The sequence below is a fragment of the Bos indicus x Bos taurus genome, chromosome 1 (genome assembly GCF_003369695.1).
Source record: "Bos indicus x Bos taurus breed Angus x Brahman F1 hybrid chromosome 1, Bos_hybrid_MaternalHap_v2.0, whole genome shotgun sequence".
In the NCBI taxonomy this organism is placed as follows: domain Eukaryota; kingdom Metazoa; phylum Chordata; class Mammalia; order Artiodactyla; family Bovidae; genus Bos; species Bos indicus x Bos taurus.
The window spans coordinates 52,370,485-52,388,018 of NC_040076.1; the positions used below are offsets into that span (position 1 = coordinate 52,370,485).

The 17,534-nt window shown below is 40.0% G+C and overlaps 1 long non-coding RNA gene across 2 annotated transcripts in view; it reads left to right on the forward strand.

The window, feature by feature from the left end:
• The window catches only part of LOC113907551, a 46,489-nt gene extending 29,235 nt beyond the window's left edge, over window positions 1–17,254 (forward strand). The window contains exons 3-5 of one of the 2 annotated variants that reach the window (XR_003515231.1): window positions 10,524–10,614; window positions 11,605–11,942; window positions 15,942–17,254. This is a non-coding gene — a long non-coding RNA (uncharacterized LOC113907551). Of the gene's footprint in view, window positions 1–10,523; window positions 10,615–11,604; window positions 12,995–15,941 lie in introns of those variants that run through there. The other variant, XR_003515230.1, reaches the window with a different exon arrangement.
• Window positions 17,255–17,534: the final 280 nt, after the last annotated feature.

Genomic DNA, 17,534 nt, shown 5'->3' on the forward strand with positions numbered 1-17,534 from the left:
TAACATTATAAAACGGCTGCTGTTCTTTCAGACACTAAGTGCAGGTGGCAGGTGAGAAGGAGAGAAAGGGCAAGATAAAGGTTAAAGAACCCAGGAGCATGCCAACTGAAGTTGTCTCCAAGAAAAGTGCCTGTGAGTTGCACCCAATGAATTCCTTTTTCATCTCCTTGGTCAGAACTTGGTCATATGGGTTTCCTGATCACTGAGAATCTGGAAAACTGGATGCATACACCTTGGATAAATTCAAGGTTCAGTTGTTAAGGAAAATTGTTAAAAATGAATGAATACTGGGTGGGCAATAAGCAGTGTGTGTCTTAAGTCAGTTATGGACGTGAAATGAAGTGAAGTCGCTCAGTCGTATCCAAATCTTTGCAACCCCATGGACTGTAGGCTACCAGGCTCCTCTGTCCATGGAATTTTCCAGGCAAGAGTACTGGAGTGGGTTGCCATTTCCTTCTCCAGGATATCTTCCCAACCCAGGGATTGAACCCGGGTCTCCCGCATTGCAGGCAGACGTTTTACCATCTGAGCCACCAAAGAAGTCAATTATGGAGAAGGTGGTATTTCAGCAGTGGATGAAAGGAAGACAGAAAGTCTGAGTGAGTGGTGGAGGAATCCCAAAGAGATTTGGAAGCATGAGTGACGAGGTTGTATGAGGTTGGCTGTTTACACAAACTAATATATGACCTCAAGTGGGGTCAGATCACCCAATTCAAAGTAAACCTCCATATTTTAGATCTGGAACATGCCTGATTCTCTGTTCCCCAGACTCTTTTGGAGAACAAGCTTAGTGCTGAATGACAGGTGTTACATATTTATTAATATTTGACATTTATTTATTAGTAGGCAGTGTTGTTTCTCAGTCTAATTTAACTTGAAATACATAACACATAGAGTCTCTGGGCAATTGATAATCTCTTACAGGTGAACCTTATGATATGATATTAATTTTGCCACCATTCAAGCAAATGGGGCTTCCCTGATGGCTCAGATGGTAAAGAATCTGCCTGCAATGCAGGAGACCCAAGTTTGATCCCTGGGTTGGGAAGATTCCCCTGGAGAAGGGAATAGCTACCCACTTCAGTATTCCTGCCTGGAGAATCCCATGGACAGGGGAGGAACAAAATGGGCTACAATCCACAGAGTCACAGAGTCAGACACGACTGACTGACTAACTCTTTCACTTTCATAAACCAAATGGAAGCACCTTAGCAGATTTCATAGACTCTTCTGCTTGGACTAGTGGAATTTTTAATACTATATAAAATGAATGACTTTATTACATTAGGACAATAGTGAAACGCTGGTGGAATCTCTACAGAATAACATTTGAACCAGACCTTAAAGGATGAGTAAGATTTCACTAACTCATGCAGACACAGACACTTCAAGCCTCTGCTTTGTTAGAGAATTGTTAAATTACCTTGAAAAGACATCTTGCTATATCAGAAAGATCAACTCACCTGTTTTATAAAGAAAAAAAATTGTAAGAAAAAGTAGATGAAATAAGTCTTCTCAAATGTTGCATTGATTTTCTACTTTAATTCTCATTCAATTATCCAGAAAACGTCATTCTCCCAAAGTCCTTTGAAATAATTGACCTTTTATCTGAATCCTAAAGCCTCCTTTTTATGGTGCATTTTGTGAACATTTCCTTCCTTTCTCTTCTGCAGGCAAAAAGGTGACAGTTTCTTATTTCACTTCCACCTAATCAACAACATCAGCAATTGTTCATTCTGGCTTGATATTTGTATGTTGGGGAGGGGGTGGTATTAGGGAACAAAAGGAATGAAGAATAAAATCGGAAAACGAGGGAAAGAACATGTCGCTCCAGACTCTGGGAGCAGTCAAATCAGGCTGCCAGCTGCAACAAGAATCTCTCTAATAAGGAAATTAGAGCATGATCATTTCTGGCTATGTGACTCTGATTCTAAATAGGTTTTACAAATAGATTGTGATTGAACTTGGAAACATAAACAAATTGGCTTAGTGGAATAAAGGCTGAACTACATTTTAGTTGGGGAATTAAAATGCTTTTACAGGAGGCTCTCTGAGAGAAGGGACAGCTATTTTAACGAGAGCATATGCATTTGTGAAACCCACTGGCTTTGTTGCTTTCTCTTTGGAGAGTCAGGTCTGATAAACTCAAAAGAAAGTTTCCCAATAGAGTTTCTAAGAGGACAAGTGATAAAGGCTCGGAATGGGCAGTGTGTATTTGAAATTCCCCATTCAGATGCTGGGAAGAGAGGTGCCATTTAAAAATAATAGATTTTAAAATATCAGTAGCTTAAAAAATTCTAGTCAGTGATCTCCCTTGGATGTTTCTTTTGTCTCTTAGAGGTTTGGGGATAGAGGTTCTCTAAGCTCTATTAATACATTTCACTTATAAATATTCATGCAGTGTTCCCGGTGCCTCCCTGACTGACTCAGTGAAGGCTCTCTACCCTGGTGAGAGAGTGGTGCCAGAGGAGATGCTAAATTCTAATAAGGCCCTGGGTCAGCCTCAGACAACCTAGAGTCATTTGAAAACACTAGACTTTCCAGTCAAGATAAAGGGTTATAAATGTCTGTGTGTCCAAGCTTATATTCCACACGAGAGGATTAACTTCCTCTCTCTGCAAAGTCTCCCGGTTGTTAAAAATAGTCACGGTTCTGTGTGTTTTGAGCTTCACATGGTGAGGAAAGAGATCTGCCTGACGGGAAGATGCTCTTTTTTATTTCCCTTTTTCTAAATCCACTGATTACTCGCTAAGGCCTAATCCACCATGGAGTGCAAGTCAGCAAAATCTCTCTGATAGTGATCAGTTCATACATTCAGAAACAAAGTGTAGGCCCTGGGGACCCACAGGGTCATCGACTTGCTGGGTAGGAGTTCAGATCAGCTCCTGGAGAGTACATCCCACAGTGACAAAATGCTTACACTGTGGACATTTTTCTGACTGTCTAGGGACCAAAAACTAGATCCTTCTTTGTTAACTCTTCTGCCCACATCTAGGGATGTTCCTAGGAAGTGGATGAAGCCTGGTGTTGCATTTACTCTTTCTCCCTTATTAGGCTCTCACATTCCTGGAGCCTGAGTGAGTAATTTCTCCCACTAAATGCTTTCTAGGCCCAAGTGGATGAGCACACCGAACTTAAGTCCACACTTTGTCTACGGCTCTATTGACACATATACATTGCGTAGGGAAATAAAATATTTTTGCTAAAAGAAGCTTATATTGTCTCATGTTTTCATTTCAGAGATACTTTATTTTCATTTATGATTCAGCTTTAAATGGGTATTTAGCCGTAATATTTCAGCCCCCTGCAGCTGCTTTTTCTGTCAAGCTTATAGAAATTTATAAATGAATTACCAGGTGAACTTCTTATTTAAATGGAACTCAAATTAATTCATTGTGGAAATAAAATTTCTACTCTTTTACCCACCCACTCAACATAAACAGTTTATTTTCCTTATAGGGGATTTTCCCTAACAAGCAGAGCACAGCAGAAAACACATCAAACTGGGTGTCTTATGACCTAGATTCTAGCCATAGCTCTTCCACAAATGAATGAATCTGGACAAGTCATACATAAAAAATGGAGCTATGCCAGGTGCATTGGAAGATGAGCTTCTCAAACTTTACTGTGTGTATTAGTCTGGGTTTTCTGAGAAACAGAACCAATAAGAGGAAAGTATATAAAATTTGTAAATATAGTGTGTGTGTATATATATATATATATAGATAGATTTTTTTTTTTTTAAAGAAATTCACTCATATGATTACAGAGGCTTGGCGGGTTCAAAATCTACAGCATAAGCCAATAGATTGGACACCCAGGGAAGAGCTGCCGTTTGAGTCCAGGGGTGGTCTGATGTTATAATTCTCTCTTCCCAGGAGGGTAGGTCAGTCTATTAAAGCCATCAAATGATTGGGTGGGACTCACTCATTTACTCATTATGCTGGGTAATCTGCTTTATTCAAATTTCATTGATTTAAATGTAATCTCATCTAAAAAAATTTCTCTGAAGAAGCATCTAGAACACTGCTTGATCGGATACCATAGACTAGTCATGTTGACACAAAATTAGCATTCATGCCGTAAGTATGAATCACCTGAAATGCTTGTCAAACATAGATTCCTGGACTCTGCCTTCAGATTTCTGATTCTAATTTGCTATCCTTTTGCCAGGGGATGCTGATGCTGCTCTTTTAGAGCTTACTTTTTGAGGAGTACTGTTTTAGGTTCTATGAGCATGGTCCAGCCTCTTCTACAGATGAAGAAACTGAAGCCTATAGTTATGAATAGGTTTGTCCCAAAGAGTTCATACCCAAATCTTCAAATCTTCATCCAGGGCTTTTTTCACATAATGTGCTGCCAACGTGTAGTACAAATGAACTTTCTTAGGATGAAATCTACTCTTGTAATTGAACCTTCTTCAAAACCAAATTGAACTAGTTGGATTTTTCGTAGAATTTGACAACCTGACACTAAAATTCATGTGGAAGGGCAAAAAGTCAGTAAGAGTCAAGACAATTTTGAAAAAGAATAAGGAGGGAAGACCCATACTAACTTTTTTGCAGGTGTTTTATAAAACTATAGTCATTGAAACAGCATAGAATTGAAACAAATTAAGAACCCATTGTCTGGCCATAAATATTTGAGATATACATGACAGAGGTAGCATTATGAGAAAAAGATAAGCTATCCATAAATAGTGCTTGAAAATGGCTATTTTTGCGGGAAAAAATACATTGCCTACCCATCCCATGCTTTAAAAAAAATTCCAGATATATCAGCATAGAAGCAACATTTAAAAACTTTGAATGAAAAATTTAAGATATTTTTTCTATCAGGGCAGAAAAATATTTCTTAAATGAGACATAAAAATGCACACCATAAAGTAATATAACAATAAGCCAATATTTATTTTGTTATTCTATTTGTATACAATATTTTGAGTACCTTATATATGCTAATTTGTGTAAACCTCATGAAAACCCTAGGTTACACTTCTGCCACTTACCACACAGGTTAAGGAAGTGAACAGTCTCTCCAGCCCTCAGTCTTTTATGAAGATCAAGGGCCATTATTATTATGATCTTCATAAAAGACCAAGGCCTGAAGAGACTGTTCACTTCCTTAACCTGTGTGGTAAGCGGCAGAGGTGTGAGATGATCCTAGATATTCAAGATCTATGCTAGAGTCACTGCTCTATACACTACCTCTTAAGAGTGGAAAATGGACTACATTCAAGTGAAAAGAATATATATTACATAAATTAATTGAAAATACAAACCAGTACTAGGAGGAAATATTTTTAATGCATATAACCTCAAAGGATTATAAAACATGCAAACACACACGTACACATACAGAGCACACTTACAAAATCAGTATGGAAAAAGAAGCACTCTATTAGAAAATGGGCACAGATTATGAACAGGCACTTTACTGGAAAGGAAAATCAAATGACCGTAATCATATGAAAATTTCATGCTAGATCAGATCAGTCACTCAGTCGTGTCCGACTCTTTGCGACCCCATGAATCGCAGCATGCCAGGCCTCCCTGTCCATCACCAACTCCCGGAGTTCACTCAGACTCACGTCCATCGAGTCAGTGATGCCATCCAGCCATCTCATCCTCTGTCATCCCCTTCATGCTAGCCAACATATAAATCAGTATTATGCCTTCAGAGGGCAATTTGGCCATACTTAACCACAGTAAAAGGTGCACCTTTCCTATAGGGCATTCTTTGTGTATACAAAGACAGCTTTGCAGAGTTGTTCTAGCAAAAAATTGGAGATAATAACTCAGTAAAAAAGTGGTTCAACAAATTACAGAATAATTACATTTTGGAATACAAAGTAAAATAGGCTAGATATATCTGCACAGATAAAGAACCTAATGGTGAGTGGACAAAAGATGTTGAAAATCGTCATATAGCATATGATATCATTTGAGTAAAGCCTAAAATTTCACAAAATAATGCCATCAAGTGTTTTCAATGCATAACATTACCATACGGATATAGATCAACTTTAGTCTAACAGTGTCATTTGGGGGATGGAAGATGGGGGAAGGGAGAAAGGTGAGGATGAAAGAGAAATCTAGTTATAGCTTACTTTTTTTAGTCTCAAGGAGACATGGATAAATATTAAGATGTGTTAAATATTGACTATTATTAATATGTGTTATATATTGTATTAAATATTGACCTGAGCATTTTGTTATTTTCTCTTTATTCGAAATTGCCTATAATTACATGTTTTAAAAGAAATAAAAATGCATCCCTGCAGTCATTATTTTTAGGATACAATTGTGTTCTTTTTTTCTAAGAACTAAAATATACAAACTTTCTCCTTCTGTGTGTTTTTTCTCAAATATACTTTTCAACTTATTATAAAATCTCAGACTTGGAAGAAAATTTAGAAGGTGTTTGTTCCAAGCTACCACTTAATACAGGCACCTCTGGATTCAAATTATTATTCCAAGTAAAAATAATTGGTAAAATTTTTCTTTATGCTTAATAGTCTGGAAAATATAGCTTTGGTTAACTGGTTATTTTGTTTTAATGGAGTTGGATTCTATGGATAATGACTTTATAAAGTGAAACATAATAAATTGCAGTTAACATTAATACTATGCTGAGCACATAATTTTATCTGTAATGGTATAGAAGGCTGCAAAGAGTCTCAAGATCATCATTATAACCATCAATTACCAATATTTTGGTAATACAGATCAGATCAGATCAGTCGCTCAGTCGTGTCCGACTCTTTGCGACCCCATGAATCGCAGCACGCCAGGCCTCCCTGTCCATCACCAACTCCCGGAGTTCACTTAGACTCACGTCCATTGAGTCAGTGATGCCATCCAGCCATCTCATCCTCTGTCGTCCCCTTCTCCTCCTGCCCCCAACCCCTCCCAGCATCAGAGTCTTTTCCAATGAGTCAACTCTTCGCATGAGGTGGCCAAAGTACTGGAGTTTCAGCTTTAGCGTCATTCCTTCCAAAGAAATCCCAGGGCTGATCTCCTTCAGAATGGACTGGTTCGATCTCCTTGCAGTCCAAGGGACTCTCAAGAGTCTTCTCCAACACCACAGTTCAAAAGCATCAATTCTTCGGCGCTCAGCCTTCTTCACAGTCCAACTCTCACATCCATACATGACCACAGGAAAAACCATAGCCTTGACTAGATGGACCTTTTTTGGCAAAGTAATGTCTCTGCTTTTGAATATGCTATCTAGGTTGGTCATAACTTTCCTTCCAAGGAGTAAGTATCTTTTAATTTCATGGCTGCAGTCACCATCTGCAGTGATTTTGGAGCCCAGAAAAATAAAGTCTGACACTCTTTCCACTGTTTCCCCATCTGTTTCCCCATCTATTTCCCATGAAGTGATGGGACCAGATGCCATGATCTTCGTTTTCTGAATGTTGAGCTCTAAGCCAACTTTTTCACTCTCCACTTTAACTTTCATCAAGAGGCTTTTTAGTTCCTCTTCACTTTCTGCCATAAGGGTGGTGTCATCTGCATATCTGAGGTTATTGATATTTCTCCCGGCAATCTTCATTCCAGCTTGTGTTTCTTCCAGTCCAGCGTTTCTCATGATGTACTCTGCATATAGGTTAAATAAACAGGGTGACGATATACAGCCTTGACGTACTCCTTTCCCTATTTGGAACCAGTCTGTTGTTCCATGTCCAGTTCTAACTACTGCTTCCTGACCTGCATACAAATTTCTCAAGAGGCAGATCAGGTGGTCTGGTATTCCCATCTCTTTCAGAATTTTCCACAGTTTATTGTGATCCACACAGTCAAAGGCTTTGGCATAGTCAATAAAGCAGAAATAGATGTTTTTCTGGAACTCTCTTGCTTTTTCCATGAGCCAGCAGATGTTGGCAATTTGATCTCTGGTTCCTCTGCCTTTTCTGAAACCAGCTTGAACATCAGGAAGTTCACGGTTCACGTATTGCTGAAGCCTGGCTTGGAGAATTTTGAGCATTACTTTACTAGCGTGTGAGATGAGTACAATTATGTGGTAGTTTGAGCATTCTTTGGCATTGCCTTTCTTTGGGATTGGAATGAAAACTGATCTTTTCCAGTCCTGTGGCCACTGCTGAGTTTTCCAGATTTGCTGGCGTATTGAGTGCAGCACTTTCACAGCATCATCTTTCAGGATTTGGAATAGCTCAACTGGAATTCTGTCACCTCCACTAGCTTTGTTTGTAGTGATGCTTTCTAAGGCCCACTTGACTTCACATTCCAGGATGTCTGGCTCTAGGTCAGTGATCACACCATCATGATTATCTTGGTCTTGAAGATCTTTTTTGTACAGTTCTTCTGTGTATTCTTGCCATCTCTTCTTAATATCTTCTGCTTCTGTTAGGTCCATACCATTTCTGTCCTTTATCGAGCCCATCTTTGCATGAAATATTCCTTTGATATCTCTGATTTTCTTGAAGAGATCTCTAGTCTTTCCCATTCTGTTGTTTGCCTCTATTTCTTTGCATTGATCGCTGAAGAAGGCTTTCTTATCTCTTCTTGTTATTCTTTGGAACTCTGCATTCAGATGTTTATATCTTTTCTTTTCTCCTTTGCTTTTCACTTCTCTTCTTTTTACAGTTTTTTGTAAGGCCTCCCCAGACAGCCATTTTGCTTTTTTGTATTTCTTTTCCATGGGGATGGTCTTGATCCCTGGTAATACAAGGAGGTGCCAATTTAAAGAGATCTGGACGGCATGATGTCAGATAATATGAATTAAAGGACTACTTGGAGGGAAGGTAATTACCTTGTATGACGTGTTGTGGGAGGTGCCTTATATACACAATTTCATTTAAATCCTACAACAACCCCATAAGGTAGATATTGTTAGTCCCACTTTTCAAATAAAAGCATTGAAGTTCAGAGAGATTTGAGGTAATATGCCCTACATCTTGTTAAGAAAAATTATCCTAAATGTGAAAATAAGGCAAAAAGAATCTTATATATCCTTTCAACATTATACTAGAGCTTTACCTAATTCGAGCCTACAGATTGTTAATTCTCTTACAGAATGTACCTTTGTTTGACTTACTACTTACTATTGATTAGTCCTAAACTCTGTGAAACTCTAGGTTAACTTGTAGATTTTTGTCTGATAACAATGCAAATGATTTTTGTCCGGTAGAGAATATAATTCCATGGAGACACATTTCTTCCTCCCCTCCTTCTATCCTTCCTTCCTTCCCATCTATCTATCTATAGGTATGCATTCAATCTTTACAATTTTTGAACCAGTATTATAATCCTAATGCTTCCCTCATTAATAAATTAAATGAATTTTGACATGTGCTCTTTGTATGTTTGCACAAGAGTCAAGTTTTTACCTTATACTGTCATACTTTGACAGTTTCACAGCTAAAGCCAAGGCTTTGGTTTCAGAGCATGTGTTCTTGCTCTCACAAACTCTTTTTGGATGTATGTAGTGAATGTCAATGGCACCCCACTCCAGTACTCTTGCCTGGAAAATCCCATGGAAGGAGGAGCCTGGTAGGCTGCAGTCCATGGGGTCGCTAAGAGTAGGACCCGACTGAGCGATTTCACTTTCATTTTTCACTTTCATGCATTGGAGAAGGAAATGGCAACCCGGTCCAGTGTTCTTGCCTGGAGAATCCCAGGGACGGGGGAGCCTGGTGGGCTGCCGTCTATGGGGTTGCACAGAGTCAGACACAACTGAAGTGACTTAGAAGTAGTAGTAGTGAACGTCATTACTGAACACTCGAACTTAATTAAGGTACTAGTCCTCTGATGTGGGGGCAGGGAAAAGGACACTGTGAGAAAAACAGTCTCAGTTTTCCTTCCTCTGGGAAGTGGAAACAATATGGAGGATACCCGTTTCTGGACGTGCATCTCCTAAGACATAGAGGTCTTGTCACTTAGATCCCTACATTTGATACTTCCTCCTGCCCAATAAATAGATAGACTGGCTTACTCAGAGTTTCATTCCATACTATGCATTTTATACATGTGTGTTATATGTATACATACACATGTAGGTATGTGTATGCATATTTGTACTATGTATTTTGCATTTCATAGTCTGAGTGATATAGAATATGTATCATAATGAGTAGAGTCCATGTTTCCATTTGTAATTTCTATCCCAATCTCTCCTCAACCAATTTCTAGCTCTAAAATGAATCTCTATAACCCAAGGTATTTTAGAAAGACAGTTCTAATCTATAAACTTTAAGGATATACATTCACACACATATAACATGAAACCCACTCATTCATGTTAGTGAGAATAAGGAATTAGTGAGAATATGGAACTGTGGACGATTTTTAAGAAACTGAAGTGGCATTATTCTCAAGTACCTATATGTTCTTATTTCAGTTATGAAACTCTACCCTGTAATTGTTCTTGGGGACTAATTAATGGGAAGATTAAAATGGTATGCAATCAACTTATCAACAAAAGGAAGAAATGGGCATTTCTTAAGTGATTGCGAAGTTTGTTCTCTTAAGCAAGTAAAACAACTCTTACTTTCTTTATAGCCTTTTCCAGGTTATCAATCAACATAGAATAACCTTTCTTGATAGGAGAAACCAAGAGAATTCTTTCAAATCTAAAGCAGGAATATGTGAGGTAAGGAGATTTCGATGCTTCTACATTTTTTCCCCATAGGTTACTTCACTAAGCAAGCTAATTGGGTTTAGTCCACATCCCTGGTAACAACATCTTGAAGCAAAATGTTGGAAAAGGTCTCCTGGCAAATGCAACTAGTGGCCACTGCCCTTTTGCCTGGAAACAGAGGCCTGCTATTGTACCAGGCAGAGCCCAGAGGACAACAGGCAGGCGGTCTGGCAGGGTTGCCTGCTGATGCTAATTGCCCTAGTCCAGCAGAGGAGAGAAATTGATGCCAAGTTCTTGCACAAGGTCAAATGTTTCTGGAGGAAGGGAGCCAGGGTTAAATTAGCAGTCAGAATGAGGTAGGAAGCTGGGTGGAGAAACGCAGGCTGGGAGAGGGGGCAGAAGTCTGGAAATTCAAACGGAGACAGCAGTAAAAAGTAATTACTAACACATTTTCCAACTTGGAAAGCCAGCCACATCCCACACCAGGGCCAGACTCGGAGCTCTTCTGTTCCAAGGAGGTTGGAACAGACTCAGGGGACAGGAAGGGACTGTGCAAGCCAGCTGCCTGTGGCTGACTTTGGAGCTGCACTCCCCAAAAAGGGAAATTCATCTTGAAAGAGAAAGCAAAGGACATTGCTCCTGAAATTCTCCATTCAGAGTAACATTTGCCATACATTTTATGTATCCATCCTTTTAGGACCTTTTAGGATAATTTAGCCAAAAATTATCAAACATCAAAACAAAGTAAAGGGAAACCTTTTAGGAAAATGTAAGCCTTTGTGAACCTAAAATATCTCCCTTCTCTGCTGTTCATCAGCTTCACTAGAGGAAAGAAACTGTGGGAGGCACAGATCTCAGGAGAAGAGGAGGAGGCGAAGGGGGAGGAAAAATAAGGGAAAGGGGAAACAATGGTCTCTGGTGTCAGGGAGAAATTCATGATTGGATTGATTGTTCTGGATTGACTGTTTTGACAGTTGATTTTTATTTTTATTTTCCCTCCAGCTTCAGAACCATGACAGACGATTGCTGAACATCAAATTGATGAGTGAATACTTCATCAGATCTGGTTGCCTTAACAACTAAAATAGCCAAAATGTTAAGACAGTCAAATAAGATTGATTATTTTTGATACAATCCGTGGGTGGCTGACCCAGAAAGCCTCAGCCTAATCACACATATAAACACAGGGGCTGTATCAACAGATGCAAAAGCAGCCAGAGGACAAGCGAGATGTCTGTCAATCACCTGGATGCCTCCTGTCTACTATGCACCGAATGGCATGTAGAGAAAACACCAGAAAGAGGCTCTGGATTGCTCCTGGGTGCTAGATGTCACAGGAGGTAGTCAGCCTTAAAAGCTGAGAATTTTGATCCTTTCAATTTCCAGCAAAAGGGCAGAGCCTGGCTTGTAATGGAGAAGCAGATTTCCTCCAAATTGTTGTCTAGAGGTGCTGAATCATGCATGAACGTCAACAGATGACGCCAACCATGGCATCATTTCATAGGGGCTTTATCTGGTGTGAACTAAGCTCATTCTGCTTTATGAATTTTCTTTAAACATCCACAGATAATTGTGCTGTGTCATAGACCAAAAGGGAAATTAAATCTCTCTCATAGTGGATTTGGTATTTGCAGGCTTTCCTGAAGACAAGGAAAAGGAAATTCATTTTGGATTTTTAAAAAACACTTAAGTTAGAAAAAAAAAATCACCATCTCAGGTGCCCATTTGAATTCAACCCACCGTGTGCAGAGGGCTAGCTGGATGCCTTAGCATAATTGTTCAGGTACAAAGGTTCCTGAAGCTTTACTTTGTTTATTTGTTTGATTAGGTTTTTCTTTTCATTTTGAGCTCTAGAAAATTATTAGTTGATAGCTCGATGGCAAGGCAGTCTGTTTTGAGAAAAGAGGAATTGATTAAGAAGTGAGAGATGGTGAGAGACTGAAATGATTGAAAAAGAAAAAGCCTACAAAACATTTACAGTGTAATTTTTCAATACAGATTTAAGTACATACAACATGCAGTTAGAAACAGATGCCTTTCAAGACTTTATTATTGATCTAAGAATAATTTGAGTTTCCCCCTTTTTAAACAGAATCCAAGAAAATATAATGCTATAATCTATATATTAGTTAGCATGGCATGATTTGAACATCTAATTGCTTGACATTTGAGTCAGTCTCAATGCTTAGAGGACCTAACAAAGCTAGCATGTAGCTGGATGTCAGGGAAGAGCAGTCACAATAATCGTTCATGGAAACAAAACATTAATCAGCAAATACCAGTTTGCTAGATTAATTAGCAAGGATGTGAACTTGATACGCATGCATGCATGCTAAGTTGCTTCAGTCACGTCCAACTTTTTGTGACCCTATGGACTATTGTCTGCCAGGTTCATCTGTCCATGGGATTCTCCAGGCAAGAATACTGGAGTGGGTTGCTATGCCCTCCTCCAAGGGATCTTCCCGAGGCGGGAATTGAATGTCTCTTACACTGGCAGGCAGGTTCTTTACCACTAGCACCATCTGAGAAACCCTAACTTGATATATTGGTATTTAGAAAGTGAATATACGGGTACTCTGTATGTTTAAAACATAATATCACATCTTCTTAGATAACTTAATATTTTACAATACTTTTGACTTTTCCTGTTTTAATTGATCCACACCACGGTTCTTTGGAGGTCGACATCTACATTGGACTCTACTGGTGAAGATACAGCTGTGCCAATCATGGCTGCCTTTTCCTTCCAGTGTCAGTTGCTAAGAGCTGAGCCTTTCCTCATACAAGTGGTCAATCAGTGAACAAGAACATGATGTTACCCAAACAGAGACAATCCATTTTGACCCCTGAAAATTTCCTGGGAATTTGAACTGGGAAATTCCTAAAGAATACGACAGTGGTGAGAACTGATGTAGAAATGCCTTGATGTGGGAAGAAGCTGGAGAGGCCATGATACTAACTGAGGTTCTAAGAGAGCAAAATCAATTCATTATCAGAAGTGAAAGGGAAAGAAAAGACACAGAGACAGCAGAAGGTGAGCAGGGAATAGGAGGGGGAAACTGAAAGGTAGAGAAGAGCCAAATGAGATAAATGAAAGAAGCATGACCTCCTGCTGCTGAGGTCACCTGCTGCTGAATCTTCACCTCCTGTTCCAGGGCAGCTGCTTTTGCTACTCTTGGTTTGTTTTCCCAGAAACCTTTACTAGCATGAGTGAGTCTTTGTTCCTTGCATCCAAAGGAATTTGACTGAAAAGCATTGTTATCTTCCATGATGCTATTGAGCACACTAAAGCACAAAGAGAAAGCAAAAGTCCTTTCCTGAGAAGATGGATTGTATTACAGCTCACAGACCTGCAAGTAGGAAGTGGTTGAGTCAACATCCTTCCCAGACTTTTCTAAAATCGGTGCTGAAGTCAGTTTATCACACTTTAGCATTTAAAAAACATACTCCCAAATCCTTTGACACTCCTTCCGTAAAGAGGTGGTGTCTGTCCCCTGCTATTGAAGCTGAGTGGGAACTTCTGACAGTTCCAACCAAAGAAGAGTAGCAGAAGTAATGCTGCATGATTTTTGAGACTGGTTTAGGAAAGACTGTACAACTTCTATTTAGTTTTCTGAAAATGCTCTTGGAACCCATCTGCCGTGCTATGAGGAAATCCAAGCTGGTCAACATGGAGGGAGTCTCTGGAAAGATCCTGAGATGAGAGAGAGAGAAATAGGCATTGTCAACTTCAAGCTGTTTCAGATTTGCTCTGTCTCACTGCTTTTTAACAACCCTACCTTCCACTCCCCTGCCCCCAGCTATTCTATAATAATTTCAATCACTGTTTGACTGCAGCACATGAGACACCCAAATGAGACCCACCCAGCTGAGCACTTTCTGGATTCCTGCCCCACAAAACTATGAATAAAATAATCACTGTTTGTATAAATAAATTCCCTGGTAACTCAGACAGTAAAGCATTGCCTGCAAGGTGGGAGACCTGGGTTCAGTCCCTGGGTTGGGAAGGTTCCCTGGAGAAGGGAGCGGCAACCCACTCCATATTCTTGCCTGGAGAATCCCATGGACCGAGGAGCCTGGTGGGCTACAGTCCATGGGATCGCAGAGTCAGACACAACTTAGCGGCTGAACACACAACAGCTTATAAATAATTAAGTTTTGAACATAACAATGAACATTTGGTTACAGCATTATTGCCAAATGTGTAAGAGGCTACATCCAGAACCTGAGAGACCTACCAGCCATCATACTTCCTCCGTAGTGGAAGGGGCAACTTATGATTCTTTGTTCTTTACCTTGAAGGGGGTGTCCTGGCAGGCCCCAAACCACTGGACTCCGGAAAACTTCATTGATATGTAGGTCCTTGAATCTCCATTAGCGATATTTCCCACTTTCTGGAGTTCATGTCTTTTACCAAAGCCTCCAAAAATTCTTGGCATTTCTTGCTTATCTGACCTGATTAACATGATGCCATCAGTCAAGTAAAGGAATGTGTGGCTCTCTGGAATGCCCAGTCATGTCACTGTATTATCAGAGGGAGAGAGTTAACATGGCCATGGGGCAAGATCATAAGTCTGTACTGTTATTTATCCCACATTGAGATCCAGGACTGCATACAGTGTGTTATATACCATGTTAATCTGCTCCAGGAAAGAAACCACTTTTGGTACCACAACTACAATTAGGACCACTACTTGACTGCATTTGTAGTAAACCACTATCATACCACAGGGTCCATCTGGCTTCTGTAGGTGCCACACTGGCGAATTAAATGTGGGTAGGGCAGAAACTGCCGACTCTGCCAATCTTTTAGGTCCTCCAGCCTGACAGTAGTCTATTTCCCAAGGATGCAATGTTGGTTTCAATTTAATACCTTGTCCATGGTAGGAGGGACAGTATCAGAGGCTTCCACTTGGCCTTTCTCATTATGAGAATTCTTAACTCACAGGCCAAGGAACCAATTTAGAGATTCTGTCAACTTCATAATCCAAATACAGTCAGAGACTGGAGAAATAACCACTGATTGGGTCCATACACTTAGCTGACCATGAGCCAGGTACTTATCTCAACACACAGTTTTTGAACATTTGAGTAGTCTCCTTTCCCCAGTACATGGTTCCTCAAGTAGGTGACTGTAGATCCCTCCAGAGAAGGACAAGGAGAATCATTATGATAGCATTTGCTGTGATCTTGCATTGTCCTTCACTCACGAAAACCAGCCTTGATTTCAGTCAGTGGTTTTGGGGTTAAAAACTGAATCAGGTCCAGAAACTTAGCAAGGGATTGTATCATTTTATTGTAGCAGTAGTTCTGAACCTTTGTTTCCTTTTGTTACACAGATTGAGAAATAACTTTGTTGCCTGCTCAGTCTTGACCCTGGAGATGCTGTGTTCCATTAACTACCATCATGGCACTACATGAGTCATGCCACTCCCCGCCCGCCAACCTTGCCACTCTTTACAATAATTGAGCTCACTTTGCTTTTGACAGTTAAGCACTACCACCTGGACTCTATTTTTTTCAGAAGTCTACCAGCACTGTGCTATTCGAGAGTCAGTTTTGCAACAGCATCCTCCAAAATCAGTCCTATTCTACAGAGGTCAACCACTGCCGAGACTCTTAACAATGCTGGCGTCCCCTGCACACCCCATGTTCCTTGGTAAATGGAATGTCCTCTGAACTCTCTCACGGATCATAATAAGTCAACAGGGTTTTTGACACTGCATAATGTAGCCACTTCAATATGCCTAATTTCCCAGCCTTTCAATTCTTCCCTTCGTCATTTCCCCCAATAATTTTGGCATGCCTCCCAAGATTCTTGCCATCATCTTTAATCCTGCATCAAGGGTTAGTGCTCCGATATCTATAAACTGTCCTTTATCCAACTTTATATTCCATTTCCTTTCATCGAGCACCTCCAAGAATCCAGTCCGTTTTCATTCTGCTGGCTCTTGACAACAAATGTTGGTTATGTCTTTCAGTTCCTTCGGAGTATAATCCCTTTTCTTGCTTTTCAATTGTTTCACTTCCCCTGCTGGGTTGTGGTGTGTCTAGACTCTAAATTATTGTTCTGGTGATTACAAGGGGAGGTGGGGTAGATTATAGGGATGGGTACACACTGCTTTGCAAGGTAGAACCCTCTGTCTCATCTTCAGGTAAGGAGGAAGAACTATCCTTAACAAGATGGGATGGGCCTTTTTCCTTGGCCCAGAGTCTAGTAGAATATGAAGATTTAGATTCTTCATCTTAACTCTCAGGGTCCCACTCCTTCCCAAACAGGGCCACGAACTTCGTGTAGGTGAACTATAAGTGAAACATCAACCTCCGTTTCTCATGACATACTCTGCATATAAGTTAAATAACTTGCTTTGAGTTATTTAATTTTAATAACTCCAACTCATGAGCATGGAGTTCTGCCATGGATTCTATACTTAAATCCTGGCCCCAATCCTCTGATTTTTTTGCCTTCATGCTGCAAGAGATGAGCATCCCTTTAACTACTGCTAAAGAGGCCCCCACCTGGCTTTCATAGTTTGCATATATTGATGGTTAACTGCCTTCATTGCCATTCTCTAATGCATGGATCACTATGAACAAAGCTAGTGGAAGTGATGGAATTCCAGTTGAGCTATTTCAAATCCTCAAAGATGGTGCTGTGAAAGTGCTGCACTCAATATGCCAGCAAATTTGGACAACTCAACAGGGGCCACAGGACGGGGAAAGGTCAGTTTTCATTCCAATCCCAAAGAAAGGCAATGCCAAAGAATGCTCAAACTACTGCACGATTGCACTCATCTCACAAGCTAGCAAAGTAATTCTCAAAATTCTCCAAGCCAGGCTTCAACAGTATGTGAACCATGAACTTCCAGATGTTCAAGCTGGATTTAGAAATGGCAGAGGAACCAGAGATCAAATTGCCAACATCTGCTGGA